This window comes from Poecile atricapillus, chromosome 3 (assembly GCF_030490865.1).
Source record: "Poecile atricapillus isolate bPoeAtr1 chromosome 3, bPoeAtr1.hap1, whole genome shotgun sequence".
In the NCBI taxonomy this organism is placed as follows: Eukaryota; Metazoa; Chordata; class Aves; order Passeriformes; family Paridae; genus Poecile; species Poecile atricapillus.
Window position 1 is genome coordinate 71,560,277 of NC_081251.1, and position 13,649 is coordinate 71,573,925.

General features: G+C 41.0%; 1 protein-coding gene across 3 annotated transcripts in view; it reads left to right on the forward strand.

Moving 5' to 3' along the window:
• The first annotated feature begins 455 nt into the window (after positions 1 to 455).
• Positions 456 to 13,649, forward strand: part of SIPA1L2 (signal induced proliferation associated 1 like 2) — a 127,299-nt gene continuing 114,105 nt past the window's right edge. For all 3 annotated transcript variants that reach the window (XM_058836085.1, XM_058836086.1, XM_058836087.1), the window contains exon 1: positions 456 to 699. The gene's annotated coding sequence lies outside the window, so the exon portion shown is untranslated. The remainder of the gene's footprint in view (positions 700 to 13,649) is intronic.

Genomic DNA, 13,649 nt, shown 5'->3' on the forward strand with positions numbered 1-13,649 from the left:
GCGCTCGGCTGGACACAGGAACAGCTGGGGGGCCCGGGCCAGCTGAGAGACCCGGCGCTCCTCGCCTCGCTGCCCTTCCCGGCTCCTCCCATGCTCTGCCTCGCAGCGTCCCTCACCCCACCTGTTGCTCGCTTCCGATCCCGAGCCGGCCGCCTGTCCCGGGGCGCCCCGGGGACCCCTTCCCGCGGCGGGCGAGAGGCGAGAGGCGGCGGGGGAGGCGGTGTCAGGCCGCGGGGTTTGGGAGGCGCGACAGCGCCAGTGGCCAATGCGGGGCTGGCGGTCCCCCGGGGCCGCGCCGGCGGAGCCGCTGGAGGCGGGGCGGGCGGGCGGGGCGGGGCGGCGGGCGTGCGGGCACGGCGAGCGCGGGTGTGAGTGTGGCTGCTGCCCCCGCCCTCCCGCCGCCGCCCCGCCCTCCCGTCCGGCGGCGGAGCCGCACTCCAGACCCAGCGCCGGGCGGAGCGCGGGGGAGCGCCAGGAAGGGGTGGCGGGGGAGCGAGAGGAGGAGCAGCGTCGCTCACGGCAGCCCGCAGTACCCCGCAGCACCCCGCAGCACCCCAGTGGACGGCCCCGGTTCCGTGCAGGGCTCCGGTGTCCCGCGGGAGCGGAGCGGAGCGGAGCCCGTGTGCGCGGGGGGGCATGGGGGTCCCGCGGCCGGAGCAGCCGGAGCGCGGGCAGCAGCGGCGGCCGCGGCTGCACCAGGTAAGGAGCGGCCACCGCGTCCGTGTGCCTTCCCTCCCGGGAAGGGCTGGGGAACACTTCAGGGAATGGGGTGCTGTGAGGGCAGACCCGTCCCTTCTTCCCTCAGGTGCCTTTGGGAGGGAGGCTCGGCTTCTCCGGGCTCCGCGGGAGGACGGAGGGCTGGGGTGGGTGGGGGAAGCGGCGGGGAGCCGCGGGCCCCCCTTCCCCGGCGGCACCCCGTCCTCGCCCCGGCCGCCGCCACCCCGCCCCGGCGCGGCGGGCACCGTGTGGCGGCCGGGGCCCCTCGCTCCCGCAGGTCGCCTTTATAAATAGCGATGCGATCCGGCCCGTAGGGAATGGCCGCGGGGGCGGCGGGGGTGTCGGCCGGGTCGCCAGTCACCTGCGGGGCGGTTCTGCCGCCGGCTGCGGCAGCCCGAGCACCCCGCTCCCCTCTCCGAGTGTCACTCCAACAATAATGGCAATTGCGGAGTAACTTTGCCCGGATCGGACATCTCTGGGGAGAGCCGCTGCTTAGAGCGGGGCCGGTGCAGCGGGGACCGCCGGGCGCTTGGGGTGGCAGCGGGAAAAGCTCTTCAGCCCGTGCAGCTTCCCTAATGATTTAAATCGCCTTTTTTTTATGGTTACTGGGTACAAGGCGCGGGCTGCATCCTTTTGCACTCTTTGTTATCTTGTTATACCCGGAGAGCTGTTCGGCGGTCCGTTCTCCAAACCTGGCGTTCGGTTCGGAACAGCAGCCAGCTCGGCTCAAGTTTGCCTCGGATTTTATGCCGGTGGCTTCGCAGCCCTTCTGTGCTGGGCGGCAGCGCTCGGCTGCGCCGTGAGAGCCCCTGCGAATGGGGAAGTAGCGTTCCGCAGGCTTGACAAAGGCAACTCCGAAGCTGGCAAATTTCAGATATGGCTGTTAAGGTTCACGAAGTAGGTCAGTAAACTACTTTCGTACTTGCTGCTGCATTATTTTAATACATCGGTAGCTTGAATACTTGCTTTCAGCCTGGCTTTTCCAGAGGAAACGAGTTATATTTTAATTTTTTTTATGATGCAAAAGAAATGCAAAGTTAAAGGGAATTGCACATGTAAAATTTCCCGAGCTCTTTTGTGCGCAGTTTTCACTTCTGAAAGTTAACACTAGATGGCTTTCTTATATCAGCTATCCTGCAGGGAAGGAAAGCATGTAATCTGTCTCTGCAGCCTGCTATTTCTGTGTTTGTCTATTTTTTTTTTCCCTTCACGTGAATAGTAAACTAACTTCTGGTCACTTGTGCACCGATTAGACAAGAGCAGGTTTGAAGCTTGCTTACTAGCTGACATAATTCGTTGTTTTGATTAGCTCATGTTGCTGCTTTAGACTTTATTTTATATGTGTGTCACTAATACCTAAAGAAAGTTTCTTTAGTTGGAAGGTAACGCTGCATAATATTTATGTTGCTATACAGGAAGGCAGCTGGAAAACGCAGGATGTTTGTAAATGGGGAAAAGCAAATAATTCAGTCTCAGTTGTTACTTAGTTTGATGGACCTTAAAAGGGACCATAGTGTATTAATATTGTCTGTTCAGCTATTTTTTCCCCAGATTCTGTACCTAGCCACCTTAGACTGAAACGTTTTGGAGTTGGATTCAGGAACATAATGCTTCACAGCCTGCTGGATATAGAAATGCCTAGGCTTGAAGCCTCATTACTCTATTTCTTGTGTTTTTACAAAACTGTGCCTTTTGTCAGTGGGAATGTGTTATTTGCCCTCCATTCACTTCTTTGGTGGTAGCTCTGAAATACTTCAGTTTTCAAATTTGATCTTTGAAATATCTTTTATTATTAATGGAACATGTTTAAATCATCAAGAGCCCTAATGCATTATAGATATTTAAACATCACTTAGGGTCCACAACAGTTGATTTATAATTTATGTAGCATTCATATAAAGCTAGATTTAGAGAGGTCTCTGAATGTATTGTCTTGGTTTTGCATGCCCAGTGGGTTACCTTAGCAGGTCATGCAGCACTCAGATGAAACAAGAAGGAATGCTTGTAAGGATGCCAGACTGTTTCACCAATTCTATTGGATCAATTAAAGATCATTTCATTCATATCTGCCAAGGCTATAATGTGAAGTTTAGAACTAAGCAGAATCTCAATTCTTTGTAGCTGGTAAAAATCTTAAATCTTTAAATCTTGATGATTTAAACATGTTTGCTTACTATGCAAATCAGAGTATTTTTAAAGGTTTATATTTCATTTTCCTGAAAGAAAGATAGTATCATCTTTTTGTATGACATGCCATTACTCAAGTGCATTGTGAAATACTCTTGCAAATGAAGAGAGTCAAATGAGTAACTAAGCCAAGCAGTGGTCAAACAGGCAAAACCATACTTTTTTTTTTTTTTTTTTCCTGCTTTTGACTTTTATGACTGAACTGAGACAGTTCATTTTTCCACTTCCAGCTTCATACTGAGCATGGGCAGCATTGCACTTAATGTCTTTATCCGCAGATCACCTGTCCAAACTGCAAGAGAGAGGAAGTATTTTCTTCTTGCCTTGGCTGGAGTTAGGATTATATTTAGATGGTTGGATGTTAAAATATTTTCAGTAGGTTCCTGCCTTTTACTGCTGAGAGATCTAGTTTGGTAATATAGAAGGAGAAATGCTATGCTATTATGATAATACAAGTTACAGATTGTGGAAGGAGGGTGGGGCACTGGGTTATCTAGTTTCTCACGTTAGTCATCCAAGATTACCAACAGTAGCTGTTTTGACAGCTTGAAATGAAATCAGGGTTTGACAAATGCTCTTTTCTCTTTCTATGCAATTTTTGCTGTGCAGTTTAAAATGCTTTGCAATTTTAAAATGTTTGGGTAAGCTGGGTTGTGGATCAGTGAAGTGGAGGTGGCTGTTTATTTTCTGTATGTTGCAATTCTGTCCTCAGAGAACAATTTTTTTGTATTAGGTAACATAATTTATATCTGGTTCTTTGAAATGTTACCTTTTGCAAAGTCAAGACCAACTTCAGTTTATCTCTTTATTTTCAGCACAATTTTGATCCTTTTATAAATCTGGACAGGTCATGAAGTCAAGGGTCGGGATGCCCCTGATAGCCTTTTTCAGCCCTGGTTTTTCTACCTGAATTTTTAGAGAAGAGTGTGAGGACTGTCTACCAAAATCCAATAATCTAATAAGAAGAATTTATGAGGGAATTTGTATTTGGTAGATTGGAAAGTATGATTCACAGTTGTTTGTTTGCTTGTTTGTTAAACACTAGTTGTTTACATAAATTGCATTAAGAATAACATTAATTGCTGATGACATTCAGTGCTGATGTCATATGGCTGGTTAGATTCTTAGGAATTGTCAGGATTTCACATGAATAGCTGTCTCTTTTTTTAGTTTGTTGTGAAAGAGAAAACTTAATATTAAACATCTGATTTATCCTGACAGAAGTAAATGAGAGAGAACCTGCCTTCCTTTGTAGTAAAGCACTGAACCTGGATTTAAAGCCACTTTGAGGCATAATTGAATGAGCAGAAGATTGAAAAGGATTATTATAATTGGTGATACTCTTTTAGTTTTTTAGTTAGACAGGACAGCAGTAGGCAGAAATGTCATTGTGATTACTTTGCACCATAGTTCTTACTAGGAGATATGTAGGCTCTTGTTTGGATCACGAAACTGTAATTACATCAGCAGTTTGCTACTCAAGATTTCTAAGTGGATTCTTCTGGTTTTCTGGAATTTCTTAAATAATGAGCAGTGCATACATAATTAAAGGTTTTGTTTAAAAAAAGTCTAGAATCCTTATGGAGGTAATGTTCTGAACGTGTAATAAATGTAAGCAGCTGCTGTCCCGTCTTTTTGGACATGCAAGCAAACAGCTTTATTGGATTTGATGCTTGTAAGACTTTTTAAGAATAGTAGATGTTTGAAATTAAATAGGCATTTATTTTAGTGCTGTTAACTGGGGATTCTGTATTTTTTTGGAAATAGACCTGTAGCTGCTTGCTTTTTTTTTTTTTTTGTAAAAAAAAAAAAAAAAAAAAAAAAGAAAGCTGTGATATGTCATGTAGAAAGATACCATCGCTATTTTTTGAAAGTGAGGGAATCTAGGAGGCAAGAGGAGCAGTAGTAAATTGGCTTGTAGCAGCTGGGAGGCTGGAAGGTGGCAGTAGCTGAAGTTGTCTGGCTGCCCCTCCCCCTCAGCAGCTTAAATAAAATTCTGAGCACAGGACTTGGAGTTTTGCCATTGACTTTGAATCTTTTCTTATATAATGTCTTTATTTTTTGTTCCGGATCCTGCAAAGTTGCATACCCAGCTCTGCAGATATTTGTGTAATGCTTCTGTGTTGTTTGCTGTTTCTTCTTTCCTCCCACTCTCCCTTGGCTGCCTGAATTCTCACTGGCATAGTGGCTGTGGGTTGTGATAATGCCTGCCTGCATTTATGTGTGTCATGTGTCCTCTAACATAAATCCCATCACATCATTTTCATATAACTTACACCTGAAAAGTCATACTGTGGAATACCTATGCTCCAAAGACTACCCAAAAGATTAAAGATCCAAACATCTCATAAAACTCATCAATTTGCCCTTCCATTTCCCTTTAGGGTAACCAGCTTTTTTTTTTGAACCTGATACAAACTGTGATGAAATGATAGAACCGTTTTACAAATTACAGGAACAACAAATTACAATACTTAAAATGTTTTTTATTAGGAAAGGTACCCTGAGAACATCAGACATTCTGTGGCAGGTTAATTTAAATGCAATAAAATGTGTTTTAATACCTTTATAATTTTTTTCTAGTGGTTTGGCATTTCTTTTGTGTTTTATTTTGAGTTGCCTTTGTTTTTTTAACACTTGTTTGTTGCATATATATGAGATGGAAAGGAGATTCTGGGCCACCTTATATTTCATTTGGGATTTTTACAGTCACTTCAGTCAAATCTGATAAATTTTGAAGGGATGTGACAATGAAATGGAAATTAAGGTGAGTAAGGGCAGAGTGAAACATTCTAAAGTATGTGTTATAAGTGCACATGGCATTATAATATTTTTGCTAGTTTTTTTTCCTCTTTAATGTGGGGTGGTAAAAAGAAGTACTGACATTATGTAGTTATTTGCAAATTGCATAGTTAGCAAAATAGTCATTGCAAAAAAGCAGCTCTATTTCCTATATTTTGTGAAGAAGGTATTTGTGAAAGATAGGTTATTTCAGTCAGGGTTTTTCCAGGTTTGTTGTTTAGTTGTTTGTTTGGGTTTTTTTCCCACCTGAGAGTTGCAAGTTATTTAATCATTCTTCTTCTCTGGTTGTTCTCATTTGTGGCTTTCTGTTCAAAACTCATTATTTCTTACTTTTTAGATACCTAAAGTGCATTCAAGGAAAAGAGTACTCCTCTGCTTCTAGTGTTTTTCTGGCTTCTCAACACTTAAAATGAATACTTGGTATGTTTTAGCATGAAATCTCATTGTAATAACTAGTGTGACACAAAGTGGAAAAATAAGTGTGGAGGGGAAATAAAGAACAGAAGAGTGTGGCTGTGTCTGTTCATACATTCTCATGCCTAATGTGCATATCATCAGTGTGTAAGCAAGCATATGTATTTTGCTGTGCTGGTCTTGCTTATAGCAGTGCCAGCTGCTCTTGAAGAGTTAGGAGCAGTTTACAGTGATCAGGTTGTCTGTAGTGTTCTGCTGTAGTAAAGTAAGCCTTGGCTTTACTTTGTAAGGTTGTCAGGACAACAGCTTATTATTCTTGCTCCTCTTGGTGTTTCCCTAAAGCAATGGAGGGAGCTTTTACAAAGGCAGTGGCTGCCTTGCCTCACTGGGCTGCAGGATTGCCAGCTGTGATTTGGGTTCAGCAGGATGCTCTGGGTTTGTTGTGTAAAAATTCTAATTGATGATGAATGCAAACACAGTGTGAGAATAATTTTTCTTCATTGGACTAATGTAAAACAACCCATTGTATTTACAAACCCATGGCCTATTTTCTCCACAGTATTATCATTAATCTTCTTTTCTCTTCCATGTTTGAAATTTGACAGTATGGAACTTGCGATGAGAGTTGAGACAAGGTAGGAATTAGTTTAAAGCTATGTTATGTCAGCGTGCTACAGTCTGACACTGGAGCTAACAAGTGAAATCAACTGGGGGTTTCTGTTAGGTTGAGTTTGTGATGTCTTTGACAAAAACATTGGATGAGGTTGGTGTTCAGTGATAAGCCACACAGTAACTGTGGAGGTGTTGGCATTTTGAAGAGTTACTGTTCTGTTCTTGTTACATGGTAAATTAGAAAAAGAATGCATGCTGTTAAATACAGCAAACTAAATGACTACAAAGTCTCTGAGTATGGCCATTGTATGCAAGAGGTGCAAATATTTTCAACTGCAATAATTTTTAGATTGTTGGAATGTGCAGGGGTGGGAAACTTGTTTGGATGCTCAGCAGGGTAGATCGCATGAAGAAAGCTTTTAAATAGCTGAGGATTTTTAAATTATTATTACATAAAATATGCCAAAACATGAGACTTATTTTGGCACTTAGATAGCCTCCTTTATATTATTGTTGTAGAGGGATTCCTTAGTTTGATTCAAGTTCTTTGATCTGGGTTGAGCTGTAGTAGTCAATTAGGTGTTGTCCAGGTACTTAAAATCCTTTTATCAAAACCATAACCTTCTATTTCAAATTCCCTTTTCAGACGACTGAAACAACCAGCCATTCACAGAATAATTTGGCAGAGATGCATAAGTGTCTGCATTCAGTCCTGGAAGCTGCCTGGCAGAGTTAGAAACTATTGGGATAAACCTGTCAGTGTTCAAAATGTTTTTTCCCTTGTCTGGCTACCATTTTTTTGTGAACAGGCAGGTACTCCAGAGGTGGGTGTCTTCCCCCTCTCAGATCCCCTGCTGTTTCCACACCCCCCCCCCCCCCCCCAATTTTCTTAGTATCTTTGTATATGTCTTTGAATCACACGATCTTGTTTGCATAGGAAACTATTTAAAAAGGTTGTTTTTGAGGTTGGTGAGATGAGGTGGGGTAAATACAGTGATTTGTGTAATCTGTAAAAGTGTGTGAACAGGTTTGCTCATTTCCACTTCTTTTTAGATGTAGAATGTGGGCAGTTTGTTGCCAGAAGGAATCAGGATAGATGAGATGACCTAAATTGGTCAAGAGCTGTACAGGTGGTTGTACAGAGTGCTACACTGAAAAACCTCAAATGTTGATTGAGCTCTGGTATTTTCTGTATAGGATGCAGTTTCTACTGATAGAGCAGAGACTTTCACTGACATTCTGAGCCAGGCTGCTTAACCTGGATCCCTGGAAATCATTGTGGCCGGTGGAGATTTCTGAGTGAAGGGCAACCACTACTTCATTAGTTTGTGAGACTGTCAGATTTGGTAATTTTGCTAATGTCTGCTTCTGTCACACTTGGAATGTTTCATGCTTTTTCTCTGTGGTTGTTTAACCTTTGAAATGAAGTTTCTAGAAGCATAACTACCCTTGAAACTTTATCTGTCAGATTCTGCTGAGTCAAATAGGCTCCAAAAATCTCGAGGTGGAGGGAGGTGTTGAACTGTAGGACTGCATAAGCCTTGTTTCCTTAGGAAATAAAAATTAGTGACCATTCTTTTTGTTGTACTGATCTACAGCAAATAGGTACTATATTTGAAAAGTGTTTTGTTTTTAACTTTGTATTTTACTGCTGTATTTTTTAAAGAATTGATGCATAGATAAGATTACGTTAAAACTATCAGTGTACGGAGTGTACCTTTGTGCCTGGCAGTGGGTGTACAAACTGTGTCTTTGTATGCACAAATTGTTAATTGAGTATCTACCCTTGCTTTGTGTGGCTGAGTGTTAAAGTAGAATACTTACATACATACATAATAATAAAATAGATCCTTACTAATAATGTTTTTCTCTTTCTTATGTAGGCTGTACTCAACAGTATCAATATTCCTATCCACTAATTTTCCAGTGTCCAGTATGCCTGTAGGTCAGAGGTGTTTAAAGTTGCCAGTTAGAGATTTTCTTTTTTTCCTGTGTCAGCTGTCTCAATTGCATCTCTCAGTACAGTTGTACGTATTCTTTATGGCAGTGACAGTAATCACTGCAGGGAAAAGTAATAATAAGAAATATCTAAAATCTATTCAATATTTCGCTCTGTGATTTAACAACCGGTTATAAGAAGGAAAAAGACAACTCCACAATATAAACCATTCTCAGCAAGTGTTGTCTTCTGTGGGTGTGAACATTTGCTCAACTAGAAATCCCCTAAGTAGGGACCAATGTTTGTGTGGCAGTTGTAGGTATAATATTAATCAATTAAATGGATAAATAAGTTTAACCTTATTTTAAGAAGGTATCTGTATTGCTTTGTTTGTTACAGTGTGTAGTCTTTCCTATTTCATGACTTATGTACAAGGTGGATAATGACTTTAGGTTTCCTTGGTGATGAAATTAGTTTTTGTTTTCATGGATTATACTTATGGCTTCTGAAACTTAAACCCATTCATTATGTATGTTTCATACATAAACATATTTTTCTTTAGTCCTATGTTTTTTTCCTTATTAGGAAGGAATCTACTGGAGTTGGTTTTGTTTTGTGTTCAGTTTTTGTTTTCCTTAATTAAGCAGTAATTAAAATAGTTTCTGACCATCTTTTATATACTTATTTGTAGTCGTGGGACCTTTCTGTGTCTTAATCAAACTAAGTGCTATCAGATTATATTTAATATTGCTTATGGCAGTTGGACCATTGTTTATCTTCAGTTTTTCCAGGCTTTTAGCATGATTGTCAGGCTCAAAACATAGCACTTAATGGTTTGTATTCCACCTGGAGACAAATTAAAAGTGGAGTACTGTACTGGGACCTGTTTTGTTTAGCGCATTGATCAGTGATTTGGAGGAGGATATCCTTATCAAATTTGCATGTGACATCATGTTGTGGGAGTAGTTGACACATCTGAGGACAGTGCTCTGCAGCTGAGGGATGCTGGTGGAATGATGAACCATGATGAACCCTGTGACATTCCACAAGGATAAATGCATCTTCTCACCTCCTGCCACAGGACAGGGTGGGGATTGACTTCCTGGGAGACAGCTCCACTGGAAAGGACCCGCACATTCTGACACAGGAGGCAGCACACCTGGCTTCACTGACAGTGACAAATGCCAGCAGCATACTAGGCTGGATAAGCAGGAGCAGAGCCAGTGAATTGCCAATACTCAGCGTTCTTTAGGCCACCACTTTGGATACACCCCATCCAGTTTTGGTTCCCCAAATACATTGAGTAGATTGAATCTAATTCAGTGGAAAGCCAGGAGAATGAGGGGCTTGGAGCACATCAGGAGAGGCTGAGAGAAATGGTTTTGCTCAGCCTGGGCATCACAAAGCTCAGGGGGTTGCTTAATTGCTGCCTCACAAGGTGATACCTAGGAGGTTATCAAGAACACATAGCCAGGCCCTTTACAGGGGTATGTGGCTGGGGGAGCAGAGATAGTGGTCAGAGTATAAAACAGGTGAGGTTCTGATTTCTGCAAATAAATTTCACCATAAGGACACTGAGGAACTGGAATAGGCAGCACTGGTTGTCAAATCTATATCCTGTTCATTTTTTTTAAGACTATACTGGGAAAAGCCCTAAGGAAGTCCATCTGAATGCAGTGCTGTTTTGGCTTCCAGTGTGAATTGGTCTATGAAATATCACGACTTTATTTGTGGTATCAGTTGCTCTGATAATTGAGAATTTTGGTTGATATTCTAGCTTAATGTGGTTCCACTTGATCATATTACAGAATTCGTACAAAATATTTCTCTCTTACAATATTGTGAAGATCTTTCTCCAGGACTCGTTATGGTTTTGTATTACAGGCTCATGTTATATATTCTTTGTTTAAACCCATAGACAAGAATTCCCAAACTATTGGCAGTTAAATATTTTATAACTATAGAACTTAACAATAAAATAAATGCTTAAAGACAATAGCATGTCCTCTCAGGTTTGGCTTCAGATATACTTTGCTAACCATGTCACTGAATTTTAAAACACGATTAGCAATACTAGAATTTGAACATGTCAATTTGTATTGAGCAATTCCATTGGATCCCTTCCAAAAGATTGTTTTAGTGTTAAAGAGCAGGATGTGAATTTGAAATTGGCTCTCAGCAAGTCAAACTTAGATTTGTATTTGCTTCTTTCGCTTTGGCTACTAATTTTAGTATGGTGAAACTTGTGATAAACCACTCTGGAGAGGTATCCAGCTGGGTATGTGGCTGGGAAAAAGAAATCTGTGATATGTCTGAGTATTTAAAAACACAAATTAAAATGGTTCAGTTCTGAAAATGTCTTCTCTTTGCCCTTTTGAAATGTTCAGCCTTAACCTCTTAGTTTCATTAGCTATAAACATGAGCCAGCAGAACATCAGAAGCTTGAGATGATTCCTGCTCTTGCTCATCCAGCTTCACCATGGTTATGCTTTTAAGTATTTCTGAGTTTACCAAAGCATGAACCAGACCTTCAGATCCCTGTTTTGGTTTCTAGAATCCATTTTCTTAAGTGTTTAAAATTTCAGGCGTTTGTATAACATTCAGCTTCAGTATGAAAGAGGTTGCAAATGTGTGCTGAGATAATCAAAACAAACAGGAAAGGGAATGGAAAGAATTTCCTTTAGGGTAAAATTCCTTGAAGTTGAAATAACCCTGATAGGTAGTGCTTGTCAATTGGCAGGGAGAGTTGGGACTTGCCTTCTGAAGATTTTATTTTGCTGAAAATGGAAGAACATGGAAAAGCTCAGTGAGATGTCCTTTTTAAGCCATATTTTCTGGGAAAAAAAAAAAAGAAATTAAGACATTAATTATATTAAACTTATGAATCTTCAAAATTGTTGCATTAAGACTGATGGTAGGTACAGATCAGTGTCTTCAGAAACTAAAACCTTCAGAACTAAATAATTCATTAGTGAGTTTAAAAAGTCTGTTCATTGGCATTTTATTTTTAAAGCAGGACTAAGCTTTTGGAATGAATCTCCTGATCTTTCCATTTAACAATATTTTGTTTACATGATGGAGAAGTTTTAGAAAATGTAAAATATATTTATTTGTTGTGAAACTAACTCAAATCAAATATTGACCTGAACATAAACTATGTTTCTAGTTCTGAATGCTACACACACAATGTGACAGATTAATTGAGAAATGGAAGTTAGAAAGAACACTGCTGAAGCTGATGTGCTTTACAAAAATTTAAGGTGAATATTTGAGAAGAAAGCAAATAGCAAGATGAAACAAAGTTTGTGGAGTAAACACTTATTTCTCAGTATTCAGGAAGTAAATATTTTCTCTAACTTGTTATGACTTGGACAGAATTATAAAAATATTGTGTCTTCATTTCGTCAGGCTCACTTGAGTTAAGTAATCTGAGACATAGTTACTCAATGGGAAGGGTACTTAAACAAAATAAACAAAACCCCCCAAACCCCTCATGCACTATTAAGGAAAGTGGTTGAGAGCTGTTGTTCTCCAGGTTTAAAAGTATTACATCAACTGCACCTACTTTGCTTTTTAGTTTTTTTTCAGGTTTTTTTCATGTTCAGCTTGAGGTGGAAAAAATACATATTCCTTGGGCTGTCCCCTCACCTGTCTTCTCTTTTCTCCTCATGAAGGCAGTATGGCTGTTAAATCCTTAATGGAAAGATCACAGGTCACAATCTTGTAATGGTGACTTTTTCAGTGTTCAATTTTTATGGCTTTTGCTTTCTATAGTAGTTTGACTCACAGATTTGATCACATGCCAGTGTTTTGGTTATTTGCACCAAAATAAAAACACAGCTTGCTATATTTGCTTTGTATTTTTCTATTTATTTCCTTTTTCTTTTTTTTATCCTTTAAAGTAGCTTTCAACAAAATTGCAACTAATTTCCAGTAGCCCAGCTGATTTATAGCAACAATATAAAAATTCTCATAGTCAACCTGACCACAATAAAACCTTGCAGTTATGAGATACTATGAAACCTAAAATCTGAGCTTCTAATAAAATGTTTATGGCCTTCAACATTTTTGGCAAAATAAAAATAAAAAAAAGAAATCTGTTTAGAATGCATTTTTTCCTTAAACTGCAATGACATAATTTCTACTCTAAAACTTTTCTCCTCCCACATAGTCTTTCATTCTGCAGTAAAAGTTTTCATGCCCTTCACTTGTGCTCTGTCTCCCACACCCCTCTACTGACTTTCCATTACCCACTTGTGGAACAATAAAATGACTTTTCTTTGTTTAAAAAGCATAGGCCTGTGGTACAGCTGCATAACCCACTGGAACCCTGGGTGGTTTACTGTGCCCAAAGGGGGCCCAGTGTGTGGTTTATCTCTTTGGAGGCTGGGGACAGAGCACACCTCCTGCTGAAAGACAGCTGGCTGTCAGTTCCTGGGCACCTTCTGGCTGGGAAGTGTGTGCTCAGATTTGCATCCTACCCATCAGGTTTCGCACTTACTGCTGCCAAGAGGATGCGCTCTCAGCCCCTGAGCGGTCCGACACCACGGGTGTCCTTGACCAATGGCAAATTGGCGAAATTTCTCTTCCAGCTGTGCATTTTAAAAGAATGGAGTAGAGGAGTAGGTGGAGGATGTTTTTCAGACATACTGTTCTGTCCTTTCAAACAACTCGGACCTTAAATGATTTTCTATCTCATCAGTTAGAAGAGATAAAAACATTGCAGGATGTTCTGACGACCAGAAAGTCTGTATATGGTTCACAAAGATGGTGGTGGAGGAGGGGGCTGGAGAGGGGTTGTTTGTTTAATGGACTTCAAATGCCTAAATAGTTTTCAGGATACAAATCTTGTCCTTCTTCTTTTTTCCCCCTATTTAATACCTGTAGGACTGGCACCTTTTATGATATGGATGAAATAATAAAATGAATCAATTATGTGATGTTTTGGTATGGTGGCAATGAAAGCCTCTTGAGCTTC